The sequence below is a fragment of the Chiloscyllium punctatum genome, chromosome 45 (assembly GCF_047496795.1).
Source record: "Chiloscyllium punctatum isolate Juve2018m chromosome 45, sChiPun1.3, whole genome shotgun sequence".
In the NCBI taxonomy this organism is placed as follows: domain Eukaryota; kingdom Metazoa; phylum Chordata; class Chondrichthyes; order Orectolobiformes; family Hemiscylliidae; genus Chiloscyllium; species Chiloscyllium punctatum.
Genome location: NC_092783.1, coordinates 16,114,096 through 16,120,095, shown reverse-complemented (window position 1 = coordinate 16,120,095; position 6,000 = coordinate 16,114,096).

Genomic DNA, 6,000 nt, shown 5'->3' with positions numbered 1-6,000 from the left:
CTGATGAAGGGCTTTCACCTGAAACATCGATTCTCCTGCTCATTGGATGCTGCCTGACCTGCTGTGCTTTTTCAGCACCACACTCTCGACTCTAATTTCCAGCATCTGCAGTCCTCACTTTCGCCTCCATGGGCTACATGGCCTGCTTTCACACTGTAAGGATTGTATGATTCTATTCCTCACAAACTCTGTCCTCTATTTTAATATGTATTTCCCCAGTGTTTGTATCTTATATCCATGCTTTTACTTTCAGTCAAAGCTGAGCTTTATTCTGCTATTAACACCTACTGGGAACTGATGCTTTGTTATTTCTCTACAACAATTACCACTTACTTTGCCTTTTGTTCCACGACAACTTTGATCTCTTGTCTACGTCACTCTCTAACCTTTCCTTGACCTTCGCTTTTGTTCCACTTGTCCTTACTGCTTTTTTTCCAGCAGTGTGAAGTTTGTCTCATTTCCTCTTCTCTTCAGGTTCTGAAGCTGTCGTATTGGATTTAAAATGTTAACTCTGTTTCAGTCCCCACAGATGCTGCCAGACCTACCTCGGTGTTTCTCCAGCATCCTGTCCCTCACCGGAGGGGTAGCAGTACAAGTGTCAATGGTCAGCCATCTCAGAAACCATGGCCGAGGCAGTGGAATGAAGATGGACTCTCTTTCAGCCATATCTTTTTATTATTCTTATTCTTAAAATATTCAAAATAATTCCAGACTGAAGACAATTGAAGCATTTCATTGTATTTTACTGTGTTGTTCATTGTAGAGTACAAATTACACTAAATGCTCAACCATTCACTCACTTATCTGGAAAGAAATCCTGCTGATGTTTCCAGGCTGGAGTCTCCTACTGACCTTCCAGCATTGAGGCTCTGTCCCCATCTTTCATTGGACAGTGCACCTTTAGCATGATGATATTATTGTTGGACTGGTTATCCAGAACCCCAGGCTTGGGGGTTTGCATCCGACCATGACACTTGGTGAAATTGAATTCAATAACAATCTGGAATTTAAAAGCTCATCTAATGGTGATGATGTGACCACTGTCAATTGATGTAAAAACCCATCTTATTCCCTAATGTCTCTAAAGGAAGAAAATCTGCCACCCATACCCAGTTTGGCCTACATGTGACTCCAGACCCACCAGCAACGCGGTTGACTCTTAACTGGCCAGTTAGGGATGGGCAATAAATACTGGTCTTGTCTGCAAAGCCTACATCTTATAAGCAATTTTTTTAAAATGGTCAACTTGTAGACAATTAGAATGACTCTTCTTAGCACAGCCTGGGCATGGGAAACACCTGTGAGTGTGATGGTGGGGCCCTAAACCCCAGGGGGAAATTCCTGCACAGAAGTTTTTCGCAGCAGAGAGCGGCGGGAGCTGGGCGGAAGTTCAGACGGAGCGCAAAGCCGGTCGGGTAGGTAAGTGATTGTTATATAAAGAACTTACCTCGACGCCAACGGTCTTTTCGCAGCAGAGAGCGGCGGGAGCTGGGCGGAAGTTCAGACGGAGCGCAAAGCCGGTCGGGTAGGTAAGTGATTGTTATATAAAGAACTTACCTCGACGCCAACGGTCTTTTCGCAGCAGAGAGCGGCGGGAGCTGGGCGGAAGTTCAGACGGAGCGCAAAGCCGGTCGGGTAGGTAAGTGATTGTTATATAAAGAACTTACCTCGACGCCAACGGTCTTTTCGCAGCAGAGAGCGGCGGGAGCTGGGCGGAAGTTCAGACGGAGCGCAAAGCCGGTCGGGTAGGTAAGTGATTGTTATATAAAGAACTTACCTCGACGCCAACGGTCTTTTCGCAGCAGAGAGCGGCGGGAGCTGGGCGGAAGTTCAGACGGAGCGCAAAGCCGGTCGGGTAGGTAAGTGATTGTTATATAAAGAACTTACCTCGACGCCAACGGTCTTTTCGCAGCAGAGAGCGGCGGGAGCTGGGCGGAAGTTCAGACGGAGCGCAAAGCCGGTCGGGTAGGTAAGTGATTGTTATATAAAGAACTTACCTCGACGCCAACGGTCTTTTCGCAGCAGAGAGCGGCGGGAGCTGGGCGGAAGTTCAGACGGAGCGCAAAGCCGGTCGGGTAGGTAAGTGATTGTTATATAAAGAACTTACCTCGACGCCAACGGTCTTTTCGCAGCAGAGAGCGGCGGGAGCTGGGCGGAAGTTCAGACGGAGCGCAAAGCCGGTCGGGTAGGTAAGTGATTGTTATATAAAGAACTTACCTCGACGCCAACGGTCTTTTCGCAGCAGAGAGCGGCGGGAGCTGGGCGGAAGTTCAGACGGAGCGCAAAGCCGGTCGGGTAGGTAAGTGATTGTTATATAAAGAACTTACCTCGACGCCAACGGTCTTTTCGCAGCAGAGAGCGGCGGGAGCTGGGCGGAAGTTCAGACGGAGCGCAAAGCCGGTCGGGTAGGTAAGTGATTGTTATATAAAGAACTTACCTCGACGCCAACGGTCTTTTCGCAGCAGAGAGCGGCGGGAGCTGGGCGGAAGTTCAGACGGAGCGCAAAGCCGGTCGGGTAGGTAAGTGATTGTTATATAAAGAACTTACCTCGACGCCAACGGTCTTTTCGCAGCAGAGAGCGGCGGGAGCTGGGCGGAAGTTCAGACGGAGCGCAAAGCCGGTCGGGTAGGTAAGTGATTGTTATATAAAGAACTTACCTCGACGCCAACGGTCTTTTCGCAGCAGAGAGCGGCGGGAGCTGGGCGGAAGTTCAGACGGAGCGCAAAGCCGGTCGGGTAGGTAAGTGATTGTTATATAAAGAACTTACCTCGACGCCAACGGTCTTTTCGCAGCAGAGAGCGGCGGGAGCTGGGCGGAAGTTCAGACGGAGCGCAAAGCCGGTCGGGTAGGTAAGTGATTGTTATATAAAGAACTTACCTCGACGCCAACGGTCTTTTCGCAGCAGAGAGCGGCGGGAGCTGGGCGGAAGTTCAGACGGAGCGCAAAGCCGGTCGGGTAGGTAAGTGATTGTTATATAAAGAACTTACCTCGACGCCAACGGTCTTTTCGCAGCAGAGAGCGGCGGGAGCTGGGCGGAAGTTCAGACGGAGCGCAAAGCCGGTCGGGTAGGTAAGTGATTGTTATTAGAGTGGGTGTGTTCTAAACCCCAGACCCTACAAAGTAGGGTCTCCCTCCCTCCCTCCTCCTCTAACCTTAATTAAGAGTCCACAGAGTTGCCATAGGAAGACGGTCTAAGGAAGTTTAGATCGAAGAGTGAGGCTTCAGCTCAGGAATCTTGTTAAAGAGGTTGAGTAAAGAGATTACACCACAGTTGAAGAGGGTGAAGACATGACTGCTCAGCTGGTTCAGTGCGCTACGTGTTTGATGTGGCAAGTCAATGACTCTGGTGTGTCTGGCTCGTATATGTGTGGAAAGTGTGCGCACATTCAGCAATTGACCGAGCATATTGCAGCACTGACGAAAGAACTCGAAGACCTTAGGCTCATCCGAGAGAACGAGATCTTTCTGGACAAGACCTTCAGTGATGTTATTACACCAATCATGCCAGAAGAGAGCAGAAGAGTGCAGACGATGAGGAAGGCAGAGAGGAGACAGGTGCAAGAGACGCCGGGAGAAGTACCTGTCAGGAACAAGTTGAAGCTTTTGGAAACAGTAGAGTCTGATGACACTACCAGTTCGCAAGGCGGCCATGTTTGTCCATCAAAAGTTGCCGCAGAAGCAGAGCGGAAGAGTCGGACATCACATAGAGCCGTGGTAATAGGGGACTCCATCGTGAGAGGAACTGACCGGGGTTTTTGTGGCAGCAGACGGGATTTAAGGATGGTGTGTTGCTTTCCTGGTGCCAGAGTGAAAGACATCGCGGACAGAGTGCAGGACATCCTCAAGGACGAGGGTGAAGAGCCCGAGGTGGTGGTACACGTCGGCACAAATGATGTCGGGAAGAAGAGGAGGAACATACTACAGCGAGACTTCGCAGAACTAGGAAGAAGGCTAAAAAGCAGGACGTCCAAGGTGGTTATCTCCAGTTTGCTTCCAGTTCCTCGGGCTAGTGTGGCCAGAAACCAGGAGATAATGGACTTGAACGTGTGGTTGGGGAACTGGTGCAGGAAGCAAGGTTTCAAGTTCTTGGATCACTGGGGTATATTTTATGGTAACCATAAATTCTACAAGAGAGATGGCTTGCACCTTAATAGAACAGGGATCGGCATTCTGGCAGGCAGGTTTTCTGCTGCAACACCGCTACATTTAAACTAAGTAGCAGGGGGGAGGGGACAAGCTGGATGTTTAAAAAGGAAATTGAAGGGGTAGTTAGAACAAGAGAAGTCAAGAAAGACAACTGTATCAAGGAGGCAGAAAACTGGAAAAGGCATCATGCTGTAAAGTTGAGTGAAATAAGGGTTGAGGGGAAGGGTGAGAGCAGTAACAAATTAAAAATTCTATATATGAATGCACGAAGCATTAGACACAAGGTGGATGAGCTTGAGGCTCTTTTGGAAATTGGCAGATACGATATTGTGGGGATAACTGAGACGTGGCTTCATGGGGACAGGGCCTGGGAAATGAATATTCAAGGCTACATGTGTTATCGTAAGGATAGACTGACGGGCAGAGGGGGTGGGGTGGCCTTGTTGGTAAGGGAGGATATTCAGTCCCTTGCGCGGGCGGACCTAGAGTCAGGGGATGTAGAGTCAGTGTGGATAGAGCTTCGAAACACTAAGGGTAAAAAGACCCTCATGGGAGTCATCTACAGGCCCCCAAACAGTAGTCTGGATGTTGGAGGTAAGTTGAATCAGGAGCTGAAATTGGCTTGTCGCAAAGATGTTACTACAGTTGTTATGGGGGATTTTAACATGCAGGTAGACTGGGAGAATCAGGATGGTATCGGGCCTCAAGAAAGAGACTTTGTGGAGTGCCTCAGAGATGGATTTTTAGTGCAGCTGGTGCTGGAGCCGACCAGGGATAAGGCGATTCTGGATCTGGTATTGTGTAACGAACCAGAATTGGTCAGTGACCTCGAAGTGAAGGAGCCGTTGGGAAGTAGTGACCATAATACAATAAGCTTCAATCTGCAATTTGAGAGGGAGTGGGTACAATCTGAAGTGACAATATTTCAGTTGAATAAAGGGAAATATGGAGCTATGAGGGAGCAACTGGCCAAAGTTCAATGGTATAATACCTTAACAGGGAAGACCGTGGAGGAACAATGGCAGATATTTCTGTGTATAATGCAGAAGATGCAGGATCAGTTCATTCCTAAAAGGAAGAAAGATCCCAGGAGGAGACATGGGCGGCCGTGGCTGACAAGGGAAGTAAAGAAGCATATAAGGTTAAAAGAGAAAAAGTATAACTTAGCGAAGATAAGCGGGAAAACGGAGGACTGGGAAGCTTTTAAAGAACAACAGAGGATTAGTAAGAAGGAAATACGCAGAGAAAAAATGAGGTACGAAGGTAAACTGGCCAAGAATATAAAGGAGGATAGTAAAAGCTTTTTTAGGTATGTCCAAGGCAAAAAAATGGTTAGGACAAAAATTGGGCCCTTGAAGACAGAAGCAGGGGAATATATTACTGGGAACGAAGAAATGGCAGAGGAATTAAATGAGTACTTCAGATCTGTGTTCACTGGGGAAGACACAAGCAATCTCCCTGAGGTAACAGTGGCTGAAGGACCTGAACTTAAGGGAATTTCTATTTGCCAGGATTTGGTGTTGGAGAGACTGTTAGGTCTGAAGGTTGATAAGTCTCCGGGACCTGATGGCCTGCATCCCAGGGTACTGAAGGAGGTGGCTCGGGAAATCGTGGATGCGCTGGTGATTATTTTCCAGAGTTCAATAGAATCGGGGTTGGTTCCTGAGGATTGGAGGGCGGCTAATGTTGTGCCACTTTTTAAGAAGGGTGGGCGGGAGAAAGCAGGAAATTATAGACCAGTTAGTCTGACCTCAGTGGTGGGAAAGATGCTGGAGTCTATTATAAAGGATGAAATTACGGCACATCTGGATAATAGTAACAGGATAGGACAGAGTCAGCATGGATTTATGAAGG